The 22,884-nt window shown below is 42.3% G+C and overlaps 1 protein-coding gene and 1 pseudogene across 1 annotated transcript in view; one reads left to right on the top strand and one right to left on the bottom strand.

The window, feature by feature from the left end:
• FRMD4B (FERM domain containing 4B) overlaps positions 1–22,884 on the top strand; it is a 360,856-nt gene that overhangs the window by 121,253 nt on the left and 216,719 nt on the right. The gene's annotated exons all lie outside the window — the stretch shown is intronic.
• LOC117083121 lies at positions 17,392–18,291 on the bottom strand (annotated as a pseudogene).

The raw sequence follows: 22,884 nt of genomic DNA, 5'->3' as shown, positions 1-22,884 counted from the left end.
CATACAAGTCACAGCTGTTGCTAGAAAGCAATTCTGCTGGGGCAAGGGGCACCGGAGAGGTACATGGGGCTTGACCATGGACACAGAAGACTCTTGAAGGTCGGGGCATATGGCTGAAATGAAAGAACAATTGGAGGCATGGATCTGCTCCCCAATCCATAGTATCTTGTGACTCTGCATCCTTTTAGAGGTGGGTGCCCAGCTTTGAGAAGTCAGTATGGGGCTTTCTTTATCTCCATTTGATGGATTCACTCATATTGTTGCCTGTTCACAAAATATGGATGTTGACTATTTCTTTCTTTTCACTGGGCAGTGGTCAATGCCTTAAAAAGCTTTTAAGCTGGCCAGGCGCAGTGGCTCACGCCTGTAATCCCAGCACTTTGGGAGGCCGACGCGGGCAGATCATGAGGTCAGGAGTTCGAGACCAGCCTGACCAACATGGTGAAACCCCATCTCTACTAAAAATACAAAAACTAGCCAGGTGTGGTGGCACGCACCTGTAATCCCAGCTCCTCAGGAGGCCGAGGCAGGAGAATCATTTGAACCTGGGAGGCAGAGGTTGCAGTGAGCTGAGATCTTGCTACTGCACTCCAGCCTGAGTGACAGAGTGAGACTCCATCAGAAAGAAAGAAAGGAAGGAAGGAAGGGGGAGGGAGGGAGGGAGGGAGGGAAGGAAGGAAGGAAGGAAGGAAGGAAGGAAGGAAGGAAGGAAGGAAGGAAGGAAAGCTTGTTCGCTGTGTGTCTCAACATAAGTATAATAGAAGCCAAGGTTAGAGAGTTCCTCATGGTAGTCCCTGGAGGATAACACAGATACTTGCACTTCTGGGTACACCCTATGTAGCTACCTGCACAGGCTGAGCCTGCTTTCTGGGCACACCCTTGACCTCATGCAGCTCTCATGATAGTGTTGAAATGCAGCTCCTTGAAATGCGCTTACGTCAACCCGATGGCACTGCTCACCTGTAGCAATAAACAGCATCTAGTGATTCAACCCTAATCCCAGCACTTGGGGAGGCTGAGGCAGGCGGATCATGCCCTAAGATTACCATTGACTTTTTCTGCCCCTGGGCCACTACATGTTCATTGAAGGAATACCTTCTAATTTTATCTTCCTTTGCTGAAAAGAAGAAGCATCTCTTATACGATGCATGGTTTCTAGCCACATAGTATAGATTTGTAAAAAGCGAGGGGAAGCATACTTTTAGCGCAGAACTGTTTTGTGGTTTCTTTCCTTCCCCATGTCTGATCTGTACTACTCATCTGCTTGATGGACAGTCTTGTCCTAGTTTGTATCTCTCCATTGTTAAAGCAGCACCCTGATTATTTCCCGTTTGAGGTCTTTAGAAGTAGGCATTATGTGTTTTCTGCAAGCTCGTATGATTTTATTCAGACAGGCATCTGTTACCTGCAACCACCTTTCTCCTCTAGAAGCACTCTCTCCCTATAAATGAAATGTAGCTGTATGATATTTTCTAGTTTCCTTCTGGAGATGGGAACATACGTGTTTTGAGGAACATACCATATGCACGTCTCTTCTCCAAGCCAGCATCATCTTTAGTAAGAAGAAATGAAATTCAACAAAACATCCCAGAACCAAGAATTTCCAGAAAGTTCTGAGTTCCCAAAGGCATGGAATGACATTAATGTAAACAAAAGAAAATAAGCAAATAGAAATTTCTCTCCACTTTTTTCTTACATCTCTGAGAAACAGCTAGGAGCCGTTTGCACCATTTTCTTCTTGTCCATACTCTGCAGCTCCCGGCATAGGAGATGCAGGGTTTTATTGTCTTCATTCTGCTGCTTTGTGAAATGCTGCACATCTTTTGGACGTGTGGTGAATGCAACACATTCCCTTGAGATTAATGAGGCAATCAAGTCAACTCTAAAGCTAGGGAAAGAGGAAAATGGGAAACCTTGCTAATTCAAGCATCTTGCATATTTATTTCTATCTTAAAGCCACTGCTAGGATTTAATGACATTTGAGGGAGCCTGGTTATGAAATGGGGTTACAGCGATTTGTGACTATGGGCAGGTACCGTTCTGAGAGAGGCACTTCAGTGGGAAGGTATTTGAGAAGAATTAGTGAGAACACATAGTGTGCCTGATTGCATTCAGTCAGGACAGTAAAATAAAGGGAGAGATACAGTTCAAGGTTTATAGATCTGGCTCTAACATCACGATGGCCAGGGGTCAAGTTCAAGCTAACTAAGTCACCTTGAGGAAATCACTTCTCTGTGCCTCATTTCTTTAACTGTAAAATGGAGATAATCAGGATAATGCCTACATTATAGAGTCGTTGAGAGATCAAATGAAGTTATAATACATGTAAGCACTTGGCTCATTCATGGTCAATAAATACTAATGATTACTTTTATCCATATTATTGACTAGTTTCATGTGTTAGTCCAGTTGAGCATCTTTAATCCAGTCATTCAACAAACCTGACTCTTGCTCCTAGTATACATGAGGCACTGTGCTGCGTATCAAGAGTATAGCAATGAACCATTATCACAGGCAATGGTATTACTGTAATAGAGGTATGAACAGACTGCAGTAGTGGGACAAAAGAGGAAACCATGACTCAGAGACCCATCGGTGATAATAGGTAACCACAGAGAAGGTTTGATTTCGTGCCTGGTGCATGTGCAGCTTCCCACCTAACTTCAAGGAACTGGGAACAAAGTGGAGCTTGTCACTGGAATTCTCTTAGGTCTCCTCTGACCGCTCATTCATCCACTCAGAGGCCCCAGCTTCAGCACTCAACATGATAAATTAACCCTTTCCAATGGTAAGACTTGAAATTAGTCTCTTCACTCATTCAAGTTCTGAATCTCTTAGATAACCTAAGTAAATTAATGGATAGGAAAGAATGAATGCTTTGTAAGTGTGCATTGTGTTACAATACAGCCATTTGTGTTTTAAACAGAAACAGCCAAATGAAATTCTCTTTGGCCTCTACAGGGAAGAACTTTGAGCAAGTGACTGTCTTACTTCCCTTGGGTACTTGAAGCAGCCCATGTTCCACCTTTATCTCTTCTTCCTCCTGCTTCTACCCACTTTCAGTCCCGTCTGCTCTCACTAACTTTAGGGTTATCGAAATAATAGCAATCAGTAAAATAAAATCAGACTTCTGAAAGTTGACTAGTCCACCACATAGTCTGACTCCAGTAACAACTTTTGATTTCCAGGCAGTCTTTTCCTGTGACATGAAGTGTCCTCAGTTTATATTTCTTCTATTCTAATTCAAAAGGTCTGTCGAATCTGCATCTCAGTCTTGTAAAGCAGTTAGCTTGGGCTGTAGGGCCGGAATTCCTGGGTTCAAACCTGGCTCTACCAGCTACCAACTGGAAAACCTTATATAATTTTCTTAATCCCTCTCTGCCTTATTTGAAAAATGGGCGGCCGGGCGCGGTGGCTCAAGCCTGTAATCCCAGCACTTTGGGAGGCCGAGGCGGGCGGATCAGGAGGTCAGGAGATCGAGACTATCCTGGCTAACACGGTGAAACCCCGTCTCTACTAAAAAAATACAAAAAACTAGCCGGGCGAGGTGGCGGATGCCTGTAGTCCTAGCTACTCGGGAGGCTGAGGCAGGAGAATGGCATAAACCCGGGAGGCGGAGCTTGCAGTGAGCTGAGATCCGACCACTGCACTCCAGCCTGGGCGACAGAGCGAGACTCCGTCTCAAAAAAAAAAAAAAAAAAAAAAAAGAAAATTGGGCATAATAACTAGACCCACCTCCTAGGGTTTTTGAGCACAGTAATAAATTTATAGATGAAAAGTGTTGAAAGTAGTGCTTGGCACATAGTAAGCACTCAATAAATGTTACCTGTTTTTACTGTCATCTAGAGAGAAGTGCCATTTCTAGCTAGATTAGCAAGTGGGTAATATTTCTGCTATATATCTGAACACTCAGCCACTTATTTTTGCAGTTGGGCTTCAGAACAATAAAATTTAAAAGTCACTCAGTCGGGGGTTTGTTCTGATTTGATAAAGATAATTGTTCAAAAGCAAGGACCTTGGAAATCCTCCACTTTAAGAAGCACGTGGTGAAACTAGACTGGAGGCTAGTAGATCGTTAACTGGAATCCCAATGTGAGTTATATTATAACCACGTCCCTAGACAGTTATCCAGGATATTGTAAATTACTCACTACTTGATTCAATGAACTTCTTAAAAGTTTCCCTAGACAGGAGATCAGGATCACCTTTGGAACTGGAGACTTTGTTCATTAGTCAAATATTTTTATGAAGTCAGGAGACAGAACATTTCTGATTCCTCATGCTTCTGACAAAGAGATTTACCCTGCTAAGGGATGGAGCCTGGGGTGATTCATATCCTGTAGGATGAAAAACATAACTCAGAAACTCAATGCTGTCAACTTCTCCCTCTCTATTCCAGGTTTAAATTGTGTTGTATTGCCTAGATGCATTTATAATCATCCAGGTGTACCTTGCTTCAGACTGAGGTGTGGGTGGTCAATTGTATTTTTGTGAGTTGAGTCATATTTGTAAATACTCTCAGGACAATGAAAATTTAAGGGAGTCCTAAGTTAAACCTTCTTCAGTTTTAAGAAACAACAGAGAATGGACAGCATGAGTTGCAAATTGGTGACTTACAGTTAGAATATCATGTGAATTAGTAGCCACCATGCAGAAAATTAGGATAGTTCAGGTACAAATCTGGATAAATTGTTCTGATGTGTTTTGCTTTTAATTCAGAGTTTTGGCACCACTGGGCCACCATTATCACTTGGGGCTGAATGGCGGTGTTCCCGCTTCAATAGGGATGCCATCTCTAGTTTGCCACAGGAGAATGGGACCCATAGGACTCTTGGATTTCACCTGGCTGACACCTTAGGGCTTACAGCCCCTCTACTATAGGCCAAGTATAAATTTTCAAACTTCGATTTGTTTAAAGTACTGTTTTCCGTTGTAATTAAAAATATCGTTCTTGAGAGGCTGAGATGGGAGGATTCCTTGAGCCCAGGAGTTAAAGGCTGCAGTGAGCGCTAACTGCAGTGAATCATACCTCCAGATTCCAGCCTGGGCAACAGAGCAAGACCCTGTCTCAAATATATATATATATTTCTTTTTTCCCCTTGTTCCATAACGTTTCAGGCATTACTTTTATTAAGAGAAGATGCTGAACCTCATGGGTAAAATATTATATTTTCCTTCCTTCCTCTCAATGGCCATTTCCGGGCCATGCCTGCTACCCGTGCCATCAGAGGGCATCAGTTTGACTGTCTGCCCCTAGGTGGAGCACTTTTCCAGAAACAGCTTGTACAGGTCTTGCAAACGACATACACATTCGTACACTCACATACACTCGTGTACTCACACACGCATTCCTACACTTACACTTACCCATACACTCACGCAGATATTCACACGCTTACCCCTGCACTCACACATTCACTCTTAGGCACAGGAGTGCCAGTAGTATCTGGAGACTTAGCAGAAGTTAAGAGCTGATATCGGACCTGCTTTTGGAACTTGAAGTTGGCCCGAGTGTCCTAATGGAGAGAAATGGTCAGGAGCAAGAGGTGGGCTCAGAGAGGAAGGTGCCAACCAAAGTTTACCTTTGTTCCTTTGTCCTTTTCCTTCATTGTCTAAGGGAAGCAAGCCAGGGGTCTGTTCTGTGCACTAGGAAATTGTGTTTGTTGTCAGGAAATCTGAGCCATTTGAGGAAAGGGTGGAGTTCTTTTTGGCATTGTTGGGGGTTATGGGGATCCTAAAAGTGGAAGAATCCATATGACCAGGAGAAACCCCATTTCAAACCAGCTTAAACCATAAGAACTGCTTTTTGGCTCGTGTAACTGAGAACCTGAAGGGTTCTAACTTCAGGTACAGTTGAAGAGGCTGCCCAGTGTTCTCTGAATTCTCTCTACTCTGCCTTCCCCACATGTGGTTTGTTATCAGATTTTCTTCCTTTTTAGTAGCAAGAATGGCTGTGGCAGTTTAGTCCTCACATCTCAGCTTTCTATATACAGAGAAGAGAGGGTTCCTTTATCCCAGATTTCCAAGCAGTTGCCTAAGATTCTCTCTGATGAACTGGCTTCTGTCCCCAGTCCCCTCACATGGCAATTGGTTTATGCCAATTAGGTTTCCTCCTGAAGGGGGGATTAACACCTGGGAGGGGTGGATAATGTATAAAAATTGAGATTTTTTCTCAGCAAGAAGAATGAGGATGAATGCTGGTGGCCGCTATGCCATCTGGCCAACCCCTTGGCTGTCCAGAGGTGACTGGGAAGTAGCTCATTGTGTTCCTGATGCCTTATGAGGACAGATGAGGCACTAATACTCCTTCTACTGGGTCATTGCAAGCTTTCTGTGGTGCACACAGAGAAATGGGACAATGCCTAGCAATCTCCTGGTTGTATATGTTTCTGATTTAAATGAATTCTTGTTGGAAATGTCTCAACAGCCAAGTGGATTTGCTTCTCCAACTTAAAGAAAGAGAGAAGTTCAGACATCTAGCTCTAGGGTAAAGACTGAGCCAGAATCCGCTAGTAACCTCTGCCTTCTTCCCTTTTGCATTCACACATTCAGCACAAAGAAGTGCTGAACCAAGCGATGCCAGTTTTCTGCTGAGACTGAGTAGTGGGATGACTGTAGGCTCCCTTTCCTGGAAACTCACTGTGAGCCAAGAACTGGCCTTTTAGACACTGTGCATATATTCCTCATGAACAACCTTAGGATGGAACTGTTTTTCTCTCTATTTTACAGATGGCAAACCAGAGCCTTAAAGGGGTTAAATAATTCCTCCAAGATTATAAGGTGGGTAACTGCAGAGCTGAGATTTTTATCCCAGGTTGATAGAATCTGACTTCAAACCTGAGCCTCTCACTGGCCTCTCCGAAAAACACTCTAAGCAGTGGTCCCCAGGTGCAACTTGGGAGTGAGCCCTCCAGTCTTCGACTCTTCCCTGCTTGAAATTCCTCCTACTGGCGCCATCCCTGCTCTAAGGTGGCTCTGGTCCCCTGCCAGGACCCATGCAGCTATCTCCAAATGCTGCTGGCTCCAGCTCAGCAGAGCTGCTCTTGTTTATTGTTCACCCCCCACTCTCCCTACCGAGTCCTGCCTGTCCAGCCAGTGCAACAAGCCCTGACTCCTTTTTATGATATCATTTTCCTGTTTTACAGCATTTTCCACTCAAAACTTACAGGTCCCACGTTCTGCTCCATCACAGTCCTGCTCTCTCTTAACTAATATGTTCTCCAAGTGCTGGTAGGTTATTGGATTAAGTGTTCCATGGAGACAGCTTTACTTTTCAACAAGGGCTTTCTGGAGAAAGCATCAATTGGCGGAAATTTCAGACTAGCAAGATGATGCCTTTGGGGGTACTTGGCTCTTGAACCGTGCTTGATAGGCAGCAGCCTCTTGCTTGCATGTGGAGGAGCCCATGCTTGCATTACTGATTATTAATTGAAAGGAACATTTCAGGTCCGACGACTTCAGGGTTCTCATCACTTCAAAAGGGACTTTTCAGGTTTGCTCCTAAATTCCTTTCTAGAAAGAAATTTTCCCGATTTCACCTTCCCATTTCATCTGTGCATTAATTCCTACCCATATCTCTCACAATCTAGATTGGGGTTGACCATGGCCTGTTTTGTAAATAAAGATTTATTGGCACGCAGCTGTGCCCATTTGAGATGTATTGTCTCGGCTGCTTTCTCACTGCAACAGCAGAGTCGAGTAGCTACAATTGAGACTGTATTTTTAAAAAGTGTGCTGACCCCGATGACCTAGGTCAGTGAACTCCACAGATGCTTTTCCATGACCCCCTAACTTCTTTTTTCCCCACATAGCCAGGAATAAAAACCTCAGCTAGCCCTGGCTCCACAAGGAAAAAAAAAAAATCAAATGCCCAGTATTTGGAAAGGAAAAACACAATACAACCCTCATTTCCCTCTCAGTGAAAGAAACGGGTGACACTTCTGCAGCCACGTCTGGGCCTCTGGCAGACATTGCTGATCAATCATAGCACTCTTTCCCACTGGGCCTTAGAATCCTTCTTAAAGCAGTGCCCAGGCAGCCACTACCAATCAACTGGAGTTGGCATTCGAGTGGAAAACTACTTTCCATCCCTGGCCCAGTGGACACCATCAGATCAGAAAATCACAAAGACAAAAATGCTGTTTAATAAGTAACCCGGCCGGGCGCGGTGGCTCAAGCCTGTAATCCCAGCACTTTGGGAGGCCGAGACGGGCGGATCACGAGGTCAGGAGATAGAGACCATCCTGGCTAACACGGTGAAACCCCGTCTCTACTAAAAAAATACAAAAAACTAGCCGGGCGAGGTGGCGGACACCTGTAGTCCCAGCTACTCGGGAGGCTGAGGCAGGAGAATGGCGTGAACCTGGGAGGCGGAGCTTGCAGTGAGCTGAGATCTGGCCACTGCACTCCAGCCCGGGAGACAGAGCGAGACTCTGTCTCAAAAAAAAAAAAATAAAGAAAGAAAAAAATAAGTAACCCTTGAACATCGTTTGGGTTGCCATGTCACACATTGCACCTCTTGTTAAGTCCAGAGTTGCAACTTAATTCACTGTTTCTGTTTCTTAGATTAAGCACCAGATAAAGTAGTTGTCTTGAGGTTAGGGACCGGGTTGTATGAAAAATGCCTCCTTTTAAATAGTAGAGTCATTACATTGTGCTGTGCTGACACGATGAGAGGTATCCAGGAACTAAGCCCCACTGAGAATGTTCTTAAGTCCCATCTAACGCTCACCTTTATGAAGTGGCTTCATAGGTGGAGCCACTTACATTACATTATTTCTTTCTCATGCTAATCCTTACTGTCTTTTATACCCAAGCACTTGTTGAATTTACATTCAGTAAAAGATATATATAGTATTGCCAGGGGCTGGAGTGGGAATGTCTATATTACCACTTTCTTCCTTAAACCAAGTCACCTTCACCCCATGTTCTGATTTATACAAATTTCAGGAAGATTCCAAAAGACACTCTTCAAATACTGGTGCAAATACTTGCTTAAAACCTTGACATTAGGATGGGTGTGGTGGCTCACACCTGTAATCTCAGCACTTCAGAGGCCAAGGCAGATCTCTTGAAGTCAGGAGTTTGAGACCAACCTGGGCAATACAACAAGACCCCCGTGTCTACAAAAAAAAAAAAAAAAAGTAAAATTAAAAACTAGCTGGGTGTGGTGGCACACACCTGTAGTCTCAGCTACTTAGGAGGCTGAGGCAGGAGGAGTGCTTAAGCCAGAAGTTCAAGGTTACAGTGAGCTGTTTGAGCCATTGCAGTCTAGCCTGAGACACAGAGTGAGACCTTGTCTCTAAAAACAAAAACAAAAACAAAACCTGACATTAATGACATTTGGTAAGACGTGGCTAAACATAGTCATTATCGACAGCTATAGAGCCTGCCCCGAAGGCCATGTTCACTGCCACAAAACTGACTGAACCGGCTTTTTTGAAGAGGAGATGATAGGAAAGTTGCAAACGAGGAGGCAGCATCACTTAGCAGTTTCTCACTTGTTTCCCCGGAAGTTGGAGACGAGAACAGAAAGGAAAGTGAATATTTTACAATGGAAATGTGGCAAGGCTATTTAAAGGGTCAGTTGGTGGGGAGGATGCTCCTTCTTACTTGCTGAGGACCAGCTGAGCCTGTGGGAATGACAGCTATTGACTGGGAGGAGCCTGATGCACTGGGAAACTCTTGTTAGAGCCTTGCACAGTTGGCATCTTGACAGCAAAGTTGTGAGCTGTATCGACTGGAATCCAGCATGAGGTTTTCCAAGAGCCATTGTTCATTAAACGTGGAGCTCTAGAAGTGGGGCCCTGAGACTGTGAGCGTGCTTCTGGCCATTTAAAAGCATTAAGCCCATCTTGGCAAAAGGTTTTAGCTCTTGGCATCTCATGTGTTTTTGTGTTGGATTTATGGAAAAGGGAATAAGAAGTGCAAGGGTGAGGGCCTTTTTAATAAAGTTTTAAGCTTTCAGATTTAGGGGATCCCAATAAAATTAATAATGTGGTTTTATTGATATTCTTTGGGTGAAAAACAAAGCAATGCATCTCTTTGCTTCGGAACAGATTAAAGAATTTAATAATTATTATACCCAAGGTGCCACGTAACCAAGTCATTGAAAATGCAAAATATTATTTGAAATCACATTAATAAAAAGGTTGATACTATTAATATGGTGCCTGTCCTGCAGTACTGTTTCACTACAAGAGACCAAGTTAAATTTAAATTTCAATTGGAACTAGGAGGTTTTGTATGCAGACCAGAAAGCAGGTCATCATGGATCATTTAATTTCTGGCACCAAGGAGGGTAGGACTGGGAAACATGGTATCAGAGTGAGCCAGATGTTGTGGCGTATCCCAGAACTAGAATGTAATGGCTTAGCAATGGTTCCTCCCTTCTCTTGGATATGTTTGCCTCAAAGGTAAGAGCCCTTGTAGGGAACATTGGCTGCTTCTGCTGCCCAACATCCTTCTACCACTTCTTCTGGTAACAGGAACTCTCTTTTATTGGGGAAAATGTTCTTTTCACACATCTGACCAAGTTGCCCTGCATAGGACTGCCAGTCATGGTACCCACCCTCCTGGACCACAGGATGGCTCCTGCTTCTGGCTAAGCCAGTCACTACACAGACTACTGTGTCCTCTAACCTGGCTACAATGGCTATGATAGTCAATCAGCATCCTTGCCCATGATTTAACCTGCAGGAGCTAGCAGAGAAGAGCTCTCTTTCCTCTCTGATTGTGAGTCTATAAGGACATACACTTGGATGTGCCTTTGGTTGTGGTTTTATACTCTTTTGTGATAGCACACCCAACGGAATGAATGACACGTGTAAAGGAACACACCAGAGAACATGAACGAACTGCGTAAAAGAAGCAATGGCAAAAGCAAGGAGAAAGAAAGCATTCTTGGCATCTACAAGGTCTGTTTGACCCTGCCTATTCTCTAGGTTGTTGTATGAGCCAATAAATTTCAGGTTGCTTAAATTAGTTATAATTATGTTTCCATCATTCGCAAGCAAAGAGCTCTGACAAAGACTTTATACCCTCTGTATAGCTGGCACCCCACATTTCTCTTCTAGACTGTTGGACAAAGTTTTTAATCCCTTTCATTCCTGCCTGTTATTTTCAGGCACTGTCATAAGCCCTAAGGACACAGTTTTGAGGAAGACAGTCAGGCTCCCTGCTCTCCTTGTAGCCATACCTGAGTATAACAAGATCTCTTGCATCCTCTTTCTATTCCTGTGGAGTCTGGGGTTCTGAACCACCTGACTGTCAACCTTCTCAATGTCTTCTTGATTAGTGTTCTCATTCCAAGCTGCTCACATGAACTTGCTTTCTGTTTGTCTTGACCTACTTCATTTATGCCCAACTCCATCCAGTACCAACCACAAAACTCACAGTTCTGCCCGCATTATTGACCTTTGGATACTTCAGTGTCTGAACCTAACCGATCAACTCTTTTAACCTCTCTAAGTTTCAGCTTTACTGTAATAGAAGTAATAAACCATCATTCTCAGCAAACTATCGCAAGGACAAAAAAACAAACACCGCATGTTCTCACTCATAGGTGGGAATTGAACAATGAGAACACTTGGACACAGGAAGGGGAACATTACACACCGGGGCCTGTCGTGGGGTGGAGGGAGGCGGGGAGGGATAGCATTAGGAGATATACCTAATGTAAATGACGCATTAATGAGTGCAGCACACCAACATGGCACATGTATACATATGTAACAAACCTGCATGTTGTGCACATGTACCCTATAACTTAAAGTATAATAAAAAAAGAAATAATAATAATGATGATGTAAAATAGAGGTCATAATAATACTTTATTTCATAGGTCCTTGTGAAAATGAAATGATTAATGGCTGTTTCATGAAAGCAAATCAACATAAAGTAGCTGAAGTTATTATTTGATTCTTCTAACTCTAATAATCATATCTCAAAGCCAGAGTTACATTGTCTATCCTTAAAATTTAAGAAAGTAATGCTATGAAAGAATCCTCTGGGTCAGAAAGTCTGTACATTTATTTAATTTTAATTTTTCTGAATTCTGTTGTTATGGAGAGAAATCTCATGGGCAAAAAAATATGAAATTTCTGGGTGTGGTGGTGCACACATGTGCACCAGCTAATCAGGAGGGTGAAGTTGGAGAATCACTTGAGCCCAGGAGATCAAAGCTGTGGTGAGCAGTGATGGCACCACTGTACTCCAGCCCGGGTAACAGAGTGAGACCTTGACTCAGAAAAGGAAGAGAGGAAGAGAGTACACTCTTCTCCCGAGAGAGGTCCTGAGAGATTATAGGAAACCCAAAATAAACATGGCACATCTTCCTGGAACAACAGTTTTTACTTATTGAATTTTTAGAAAGAAAACCAAAGATACATTATGAAGAAGAATAAAAAATCTTCAGGAACCTTTTTTTTTTTTTTTTTCTGTCGCCCAGGCTGGAGTGCAGTGGCCGCATCTCAGCTCACTGCAAGCTCCGCCTCCCAGGTTTACGCCATTCTCCTGCCTCAGCTTCCCGAGTAGCTGGGAGTACAGGCGCCCGCCACCTCGCCCGGCTATTTTTTTGTATTTTTAGTAGAGATGGGGTTTCACCATGTTAGCCAGGATGGTCTCAATCTCCTGACCTCATTATCCCCTCGTCTCGGCCTCCCAAAGTGCTGGGATTACAGGCTTGAGCCACCGCGCCCGGCCTCTTCAGGAATCTTTAAGATAAAATCAGCAAATTCAATTTCTGATTGCTAAAATTGCTTTGGGACAACCCCCTGACCCCTGATACCCTTCCTCTGTACCATGTAGTTTACTTGGATGGAATAGTTGAAGAGACTCTGCCTCCATGTATTTCCATTGCTATAGAAGGAAATTAATTTGGATGTTCTACTTTCATCACAACCATATTTCAGTGATTGTGGGTTTTGAAAATTCTTCTTCAGCCTGAACATAATCTGTTGTTTATGTAGCTGTGCTTTATGATGTAAACATGATGGTTGCGTTTTATATATTTCTATGCTGCATATCTTAAATTATTTATTTTAATTATTTATCTTCTCTAAAACCATATAGTAGTGTGTATGGAAAAGGACATTCAAAATGGAAGTAAAGAATGCCGGTAACCATTGACATTCTCTGTACTCTTGTAGTTAATCAGTTAACAGACTTAAGTATTCTATTTTAGAAATAGAAACAGGGAACAAATCCACAAGGCAAATAAGTCCACATCATCTTATCCTGCTCTTAGCATAACTCGGTGTAATAGAAGCAGAGCTAGTTTCTGAATGCCCCAAAGCACTCTTGAAAGGGGTTTTAAAGAACTAAGCCACTTAGGAGGACCAAATATGTCTCAGATAATCCTTGCTCCTACTGTCAAGATTTATTTGAATCAGGGCAAATTAACGGTAAGGTAGGTCATTAAGAGTAAGGTAGATCACATCCAGAGACCTTGCCCACCACCTTCTTTCTCAGCATACAGGAATATCTCACACTAAAGCCCTCTTGGATTGCCTTCCTGGGTCTCAACCATTGCACCCCAGTGGTGTTTGTCTTGTTTGTTTTTTCATCCAGTAGTTAGTTTTAACCCAGTACCAGCCTCAGATTTCTCCAGGCTTCTTCCTTGGAAAATACTTCAAGACCTAAGGAGTAGTTTCTAAGCCTTATTATTCTTGGCTTTCAATCAATTCTAAATTTTCTCCTAAATGGTACACTTTTTTTTTCTTAAGAGACAGGGTCTCACTCTGTTGCCCAGGCCAGAGTGCAGTAGAATGGTCATAGCTCATAGCTCACTGCAACTTCAAACTCCTGGATTCAAACCCAGCTTATCAGGTAGCTAGGACTATAGTCATGAGCCACCACACCCAACTAATTTTTTTTTTTGGTGAAGACAGCATCTAACTATGTTGCCATGCCAGTCTCAAACTCCTGGCCTCAAGTGATCCTCCCGTGTCAGACTCCCAAAGTGCTGTGATTACAGGTGTGAGCCACCATGCCCAGCCTCAATTTTTTTTAAACAAGGAAAGACTTTCCTTTTGTAGGTCATGCATAGCTTTTACATTTCCATCTGCTTTTGTATGATTGCATGTGCATTTCCAATTAGAAATCAAAAAGTAGTATGTGCAAAATTACAACTAGATAACTAGAGTGAATCAATTAACAGGTTTATTGAGTATTTAATATGAGCCAGGTATTGTATTAGATTGGGGCAAAAGTAATTAACAACTGAGCTCATTACTTCCGGTGGCAAAAACTGCAATTACTTTTGCACCAACCTAATACTAAGCAATGACAATATAAGGGTCACAAGACAGGCATGGTCCCTGCACCCATGGAGCTTATGGTCTGGTGTCAGAATCAAGCCTTAGCAGGTAATTTTAAATATGGTGGATGTAATGAGAAGGGAAGTTAAGCAGCAGCGATGGGGCACTCACCTGCTTTGGGGATCAACATTAAAGCTAAGGCTTGAAAGATAAATGGGAGTTCACTGGATTCAATCTCAGGATGGAGAAGAGTGTTGAGGACTTAAAGAGCCACAAGTATAAAGAGCCTAAGGCAAAAGCATTAGAACCCAAAAGAAGACCAGTATGGCCCTCTGTAATGAGGCAAAACATAAAACAGGAACAGAGACAAAAGTTCTGCAGAGTGACAGAGCAATCCTTACAATCAGATCTCGTAATGTGACTGACTTATTACTGATTTAACCATCATTTTCTCTGAACGAGTTAAGACTTCTCCCTAGATGGAATGAATGTAGAGATGTGGGGATACAAATGGAGAGAGTGGCCTAGGATTGCCTGTTGAAGCAGTTCTTGTTCTGAAGGACACAAGAGTGAATGAAATGGAAGGGCCACGTTTCACCTGGGGACACCCATTCTCAGGTTTCTCAGAAGATTAAAATCCTAAAGCTTTCTGCAGTGGAAACTGGACCACAAACAAGCTTCCACATTCTTCTAAGCTGTGGGGAGCACAATGAGTGAAATACCACATAGGAACCCCCTTGACAATGGATGCAACCAATTTCATTTGCTGTATAAACAATTCACGTGAATTGAGGACAGCTCAGGTGGAAAACAATTCAACAATCATTGCATTTAGGCTTCTTACCTTAAGATTTATTTGTTCCAAGTATTTTGTTTTCTTTCCTTAAATCCAATTTCACCATAGTGCCTTGAATGACTTCTGTAGAAATACTAGAATTCTGATTATACTGTGCTGCCTTTTGCTGTCATTGTATTGCCATTTCTTTACTCTTTTAAAATAACTTTTATATATATGTTATAGTATGCGGTATATGTTTGGATATCATAGACTATTTTAGGATGGATATACAAGAAACTAGGAACAGTGGTATCTTTGGGCAGGGGAAAAGGGCAGAATGGCCACTTGGTTGCATAACGCTTTCGTGTGGTTAAGATGAAAAGGACTCTTTTTCTCAAAACCACAAGTTATGGCTTATCCAGCAGAGCCCTGGCTAGATTACAGCCCCCACTCACTGCCTTAGCCAGGTGCCATTGTGCAGCCGACGTCTTGAACAATCTTACGTGGCAGCCCTGGAAATGAGGAACTGAGGAACAAGGATGTGAGGGAGGCTTACATTTCATTGCTGAATAAGCTTTTGTATGATTGCATGTGCATTTCCAATTAGAAATCAAAAAGTAGTATGTGCAAAATTACAACTAGATAAGAGCAATACGTTCTGGTGTTCTATAGCACTATAGGGTGACTGTAATTGACAATAATATATAGTTTCAATCATCTCAAAGGAGGACATTGAATATTCCCAGCACAAAGAAATGATAAATGTTTTACATGATGGATATGCTAATCACCCTCATCTGATCACTACACATTGTAAGTATTGAAACATCACTATGTATCCCATAAATATGTGATGATTGTGTCAATTAAAAAATAAAACAAAAGCATAAAGAAGTAGTATGTGCTAATATAGAAAAACAGAAAGAAAAACTTCCTCCACCACAGTAAATTAAAATCATCCAATGATCAGAACTCAGAAATCAGTACTGTCAATAATTTTTTAGTATATTTTCCTCTAGGTTTTTTTCCCTTACATGTATGCACTCGGTTTTATAACTGAGCTCATGTACAGTATTTTTTCTGCTCTGATTTTTACCTTGTTTTATGTAACAGCATTTTTTTCCAAATCAAGAGAAATTTGAACACCTTCTTTCTGAAGATATAAGTATTACACACTCATTGTAGAATATTCAGCAAATACAGGTACAAGTTAAGATGTTTTCTGTGGTTTTACCTCTTTTTTTTTTTTTGGTGACAGCTTTATTGGGATATAATTCACATACCATAAAGTTCACCTATGTAAAATGTACAACGCAATGAACTTCTATGGATTTACAGAGTTGTGCAACCATTGCTGTAATCTAACTTTAGAACATTTTCATTGTCCCCCAAAAAAACCCTGTACTAATTAGCAGTCATTCCCCATTTCTCCCTAATTCCCTCAGCTCTAGGCAACTACTAATCTAATTTCTATCTATCTAGATTTGCTTAATCTAGACATTTCATATAAATGGGATCAATACTATATGTGGTCCTTTATAATTGGCTTCTTTCACTTAACAGTGTTTTTGAGATTCATCCATGTCTTGGCATAGATTTCATTTCTTTTTTTAAACTTATCTATTTTTTTGTCAATTGCTTATTTCATTATTAATCGATTGATTTATACTCACATACCATAAAATTCACCCTTTTAAAGTGTACAATTCACTGGCTTTTAGTATAATCACAAAGTTGCACAACTATCCCCACTATCTAATTTCAGATCATTTCATCACCCCAAAAAGAAATTTCATACCCATTAATAGTCATTCCCTACTCACTCCACCTCACCCCCCAACTCCCTGGCAACCACTAACTTATTTTCTGTCTCTATGGATATGTGGCATTTTTGTTTGGCTTCTTTTACTTAACATAATGTTTTCAGTATTCATCCATGTTGTACTATGTACCAGTATTTCATTCCTTTTTATGGCTGAGTAGTATTCCATCATATACATATACTACATTCTGCATATCCACTCATCAAGTGATGGACACTTGAGTTGTTTCTACTTTTTAGCTATTATGGAGAATGCTTCTGTGAACATTCATGTCCAAATTTGTGTGTGTGAACAAATGTTTTCAATTCCCTTGAGTATATACCTCACTCCTTTTTATTGCTGACTAATATTCCGTTATATGGATATGTCACATTTTAAAAATCTGTTCATCAGCTGATAAACATATGATAGTTCCCACCATTTGGCTATTATGAATAACGCTACCATGAACATTTGTGTACAGCTTTTTAAAAATGCATGTTTTCACTTTTGTGGTGCATATACTTAGGAAAGGAATTGCTGGATCATATGGTTTTTTCAGGCTTAATTCACTATATTTTTCTTGTATAAAAACCCTATGTTGTAGTCACAGCTGGAGCCTGGGTCCGCTGCACGGAGACTCTGGTGTGGGTCTTGACAAGGTGGTCAGTGAATTCCTGATAGGGAGACTTGGTAGATACAGTCTCCTTCCAGTGGTCAGGGGTCAGGTAGCTGTAGATCTTAGAGATGGCATCAAAGGTGGCCTTGGCAAAGTTGCCCATGGTGGCAGTACAGCCCCGGACTGAGGTGTAGCAGTCATCGATACCAGCCATCATAAGCAGCTTCTTGGGTACAGGCGCTGAGACGATGCCAGTGCCCCTGGGTGCAGGGATGAGGCGCACCAGCACAGAGCCGCAGCGGCCTGTCGCCTTGCAAGGGACAGTGTGGGGCTTGCCGATCTTGTTCCCCCAGTAGCCTCTGCGCACGGGGACAGTGGAGAGTTTGGCCAGGATGACGACCCCACGAATGGCGGTGGCCACCTCCTTGGAGCACTTAACACCCAGGCCGATGTGGCCATTGTAGTCCCCGATAGCAACAAACGCCTTGAACCTGGTGCGCTGGCCGGCACGGGTCTGCTTCTGCACCGGCATAATCTTCAAAACCTAGTCTTTGAGAAAGGCCCCCAAGAAAAAGTCCATGATCTCAGATTCCTTAATGGGCAGGGAGAAGAGGTAGATCTCCCTCAGGGACTTGATCTTCATGTCCTTGACCAAGCGGCCCAGCTTGGTGACGGGCATCCACTCCTTATCCTCGGCCTTGCCTCCGCGAGCTCCCAGGCCTCGGCCCGGCCCCGGCCCCATCCACGGCTGCGACCCCGGCCCCGGATGCCACTGCTGAAACCTCTGCGGAAGCCACCGCGGTTCCCCATCCCAGGGCCACCAGGGCCACCAGGGCCTCCGGGCCACCCCCCCCCCCCCCCCCCCCACGCACCCGTGTCATTCGCCATTTGGTGTTTTCTCGGAGAAGAATCGGTAATTCTATTTTTAACTTTTTGAGGAACTCCAGTCTTTTGCACAGTGACTATACCAATTTACATTCCCACTAGTAATGTATGAAGATGGCAATTCTTCCACATTTTTGCCAACATTCGTTATTATCCTTATTTCTAATTATAGCCTTTCTAATGGGTGTAAAGTAGTATATCATTGTGGTTTTGATTTGCATTTCTTCAATGACTAATTAATAATGTTCAGCATCTTTTCAAGTGCTGACAAAATTATTGTGATGTTTCTTTTCTTCAGAGAGGGATATGTTTTCTGTAACTCTTTTTTTTTTTTTTTTTTTTTAATGAGACAGAGTCTCAGTCTGTCACCCAGGCTAAAGTGCAGTGATGCCATCACAGCTCACTGCAACCTCCTCCTCTTGGGTTCAAACGATTTTCCTGCCTTACCCTGCCAAGTAGTTGAGATTACAGGTGCGTACCACCATACCTGGCTAAATTTTGTATTTTTAATGGAGAAGGGGTTTTGCCATCTTGACCAGGCTCGTCTCAAACTCCTGACCTCAAACGATCCACCCACCTCGGCCTCCCAGAGTGCTGGGATTACAGGCATGAGCCACCACACCCAGCCCCTGTTTTCTATAACTCTTTGGAAAGCTTCACTTTATAGCTTATTGCCAGAGTCGGGTGTTATGCCTTCCCTTAGATCAATAGTTCATACCAGCAACATAGAAAAAGGACACTGGCAAAATAAGATTATTTGAAAAAGAGGGGAATAGGATAAACCAAAATTATCTATAAACCCACCAGACTGAGATAATAATGGAACTGTTTTAGGGTGAGGAAGTCTACCTTAAATTTCTCTGGTGCTAGTCCCTTCAGAAGTAAAACCCCTCTTTTCTTTCTGTATTATTGACTCAAGACAAAATCATGCAGTTCTTCTCTTCTTTCCTGTCAAATACTGCCTAAAGCTCCCTGAACTCTTAGTCTGAGGAATACACAACTATTTTCTCCACTGTATAAAATAGCCATAGGTTTCAAGGCTTGTAGTATGCTGCTTCCTGCTGCTTGCTCTTCTTGTATACAATTTATTTTGTAGTTGAGAACAGTATGTTCCTATCCTAAAAAGTTAATTTTAGGATAGCAAGATACAAGAAATACTTTCATGTCCCTTTTTTGGGATGCTAGCCTTTTTCTTTCTGTTCTTTTGCTCTTACTGCTAAGGGCCAAATAGTTGAAATTCCTAGCAATAATCCTACCAAATTTTCTGTATTTTTAGCAATAATGGGAAAATAGTTTATTTTTATAACCTATTGCTCATATTTGTTTGATGGTCAGAGTATACCCGGCCTTGAGATATTTTAATACTTTGCAAGCCACTGCTATTGGTAATGTCTGTTTCTCAATGTATTGCAGTTGACTACTATGTACACCTAGGTAATATGGTTGGTCTTTGGAGAATAAAGATTTTGCATGTATCTTTTTGTTTTTCTTCTGTCACTTATTGTATAGGAGTGAAGAGCCATTGAATTTCAAGTAACTGCTCTTTTTTCTACCATAAAAAAATTACTGTTTATTATAGATTTTCTTTTTTTCTCATCGCTTTATTCTTTTTTTTTTTTTTAATTTTACTTTAAGTTCTGGGATATATATGCAGAACGTGCAGGTTTGTTACATAGGTATTTATGTGCCGTGGTGGTTTGCTGCACCTATCAACCTGTCATCTGGGTTTTAAGCCCTGCATACATTAGGTATTTGTCCTAATGCTCTCCTTCCCCTTACCCTCCACCCCCTGACAGGCCCTGGTGTGTGATGTTCTCCTCCCTGTGTCCAGGTGTTCTCACTGTTCAACTCCCACTTATGACTGAGAACATGTGGTATTTGGTTTTCTGTTTCTGTGTTAGTTTGCTGAGAATGATGGCTTCCAGCTTCATCTATGTCCGTGTGAAGGACATGGACTCATTCTTTTTTATGGCTGCATAATATTCCATGGTGTATATCTGCTGCAATTTCTTTATCCAGTCTATCATTGATGGGCATTTGGGTTGATCCCAAATCTTTGCTGTGTGAATCGTGCTGCAATAAACATATGTGTGCATGTGTCTTTTTAGGAGAATGATTTATAATCCTTTGGGTATATACCCTGTAATGGGATTGCTGGGTCAAATGATATTTCTGGTTCTAGATCCTTGAGGAATCTCCACACTGTCTTCCACAATAGTTGAACTAATTTACCTTCCCCCCAACAGTGTAAAAGCCTTCCTATTCCTCCACAGCCTCACCAGCATCTGTTATTTCCTGACTTTTTAGATCATTGTTTTATTCTTAATTAAATTGGGTAAACCCAAAGGGTGGACTTTTTGTCATGTTCAGTTCCTAAAGTAATAAAACACATCCTAGAATCATTCATGCCCGCTGTGGACTGATAGTTTTGTCTTCCCAAGATCCATATTTGAAACCATACACCAGTGTGATGGTATTTGGTGGAGCTTTGGGGAGGTAATTGGGCTTGGATAAGGCCATGGGACTGGGGGTCTCTATGGTAGGATTGGTGGCTTTATAAGGGGCTGAAAAGACCAGAACTCTGTCTTGGGAGAAAACAGCCACCTCCAAACCAGGAAGAAGGCTGTTACCAGAAACAAGTTGGCCAGCACCTTGATCCTGTACTTCTCAGCTCCAGAGCTGGGAAGTGAGAAATAAATTTCTGTTGTTTAGGCCACTCAGTCCTGTGGGACTTTTGTTATAGCATCCTGAACTGTCTAAGACAATACCTTATAAATTTTAGTCTGAGGCCCAAATCAAATTGTAAAAACAAAAGAAATTCATTCTTTTATCTCTTAATTAAAATAAAAGGACTGAAAAATTAGCAACTACACCATTTTAAAAATGCCATCATAAATGCTTTTCCCACTGACCTTTAGCAAATCATCCTGCTTCTTTGTGCCTCAGTTTCTTTATCCATGAAATGGGGCAAAATAACTTTCTCCTACTTGTTCTTGGGAAAATATATATTGTGAGAATCAACTGATGATATAAGCAAAGCTGCCTTTTTTTATTTAGAAAAAATAATGGTGCTATATAGACCAATTTATGACTATTTTTTTTTGTCATTGTTGAAGTACATGTCAGTTAAGTATACTTATTAAGTATAGAAAAAATGGTGCTATATAGACCAATTTATAACTTTTTTATTTTTGTCATTGTTGAAGTACATGTAGGTTAAGTATAAATAAAAGGTGACAAATTCTGGAGGTGGGAGGTCAGTCACAAGATTGATACCATTTCTCCCTTAAAGAAGGCGGTTGGCCCTTTCCCTCCAGTCCACTGGGCTTCGCTGGAACCATCCTCCCATTTGGATGCTTTTACATCTAGACAGATAACTTCTAAAATTTGATCTGGCAGGAATTTCCAGTGTCTGCTCAGTGGATTAACTAGTAAAAATAAGTACAACACAAAGTCTCACAACATGCTGCTCTTTTTTTTTTTTGTACTTCTTCAGGCAATATAGATCGCATCCCTCCTCTTTTCTTTGAGCAAGGAGACTTTAATTTGATAAAATAACAGATGAGGGAGATGAGAAAGTTTTGCTTTACTTCCCCCTCCTCCACCCCCCATGAGTGAAATGAGTTTGCTGAAGCCAAAGAATAGATGCTGAATAGGTACCTTAGTGGTGGATATTATTTTGCTTGTAGGGTTTTTAGCCCTTTGTGATGCCAAAAAGCCATTCATAGTCAGCTGCAGAAAGTTAAGCAGCCTGCTGATCAGCCTTGGGCTATGAGAGGGACAATGGCTACTTCCTCCAGTTCAGGCTTCCACCACTCTGCGTGTCTCCTTCCATCTCCTCCTGCTTGAGGCCAAGACCGAAGGATGTCCCTTAATCTCTCAGTCAAAGGGAAAGATGAAAGAAAGCAGGAGGCCAGTCACCTAGCCTCTGGCGTGAGTGGCATTGAAACAGAACTTGTGCCCCTCGGCCTCCTACCTCCTGTTTGGAATGGGATGTAGCGGGACAGGAGGCATTCAGAGCCCCAACCCCTGAGTGAGGAGCCTGCCACTGCATAGTGGGGGAGCCCTCCCAGAGGCCACAAGAGAAGCTTGCTTTGAGGGTGGCACTTTTGCCCACCAACCTCTTACCGCATTCTGCGTGTGAGGCCCCCCAGTTCCCGAGGACTGAGGAACAGGAACACTCCTTCAGCTTAGTGTTATGTAGATATTCCCACAGCCCTGCCTCAAGCTCTTTCTTTGTACCCTAGAACTCTGCAGCAGCCTCCCTGCCGGGCTTTCCTGGTCCCCTAATCGTCAAGCATCCCCCTTGCCCCTTTCCCTTATGTTCTACAAATATGGGATCCTTCTTGCCACAAGCATTGTCTTCAAGGTTCCCTGTGCCTTGGATTGCTATCATGTACCCCCATCATCACCTGGCTCTCCCGTGCTCAGCCTTCAGGTCGCTGCTGAAAGTCACGTGCTCAGGGAGGCATCCCTTAATCCCCCCATCCTCACTCACCTGTCTCTATTAGAACCCCTGTGGCAGTGCCCGCTCCTCTACAT

This window comes from Trachypithecus francoisi, unplaced genomic scaffold (genome assembly GCF_009764315.1).
Source record: "Trachypithecus francoisi isolate TF-2019V2 unplaced genomic scaffold, Tfra_2.0 Lachesis_group0, whole genome shotgun sequence".
Taxonomy (NCBI): domain Eukaryota; kingdom Metazoa; phylum Chordata; class Mammalia; order Primates; family Cercopithecidae; genus Trachypithecus; species Trachypithecus francoisi.
The sequence above is the reverse complement of the archived record's forward strand: the minus strand, read 5'-3'. Positions and strand labels throughout refer to the sequence as shown.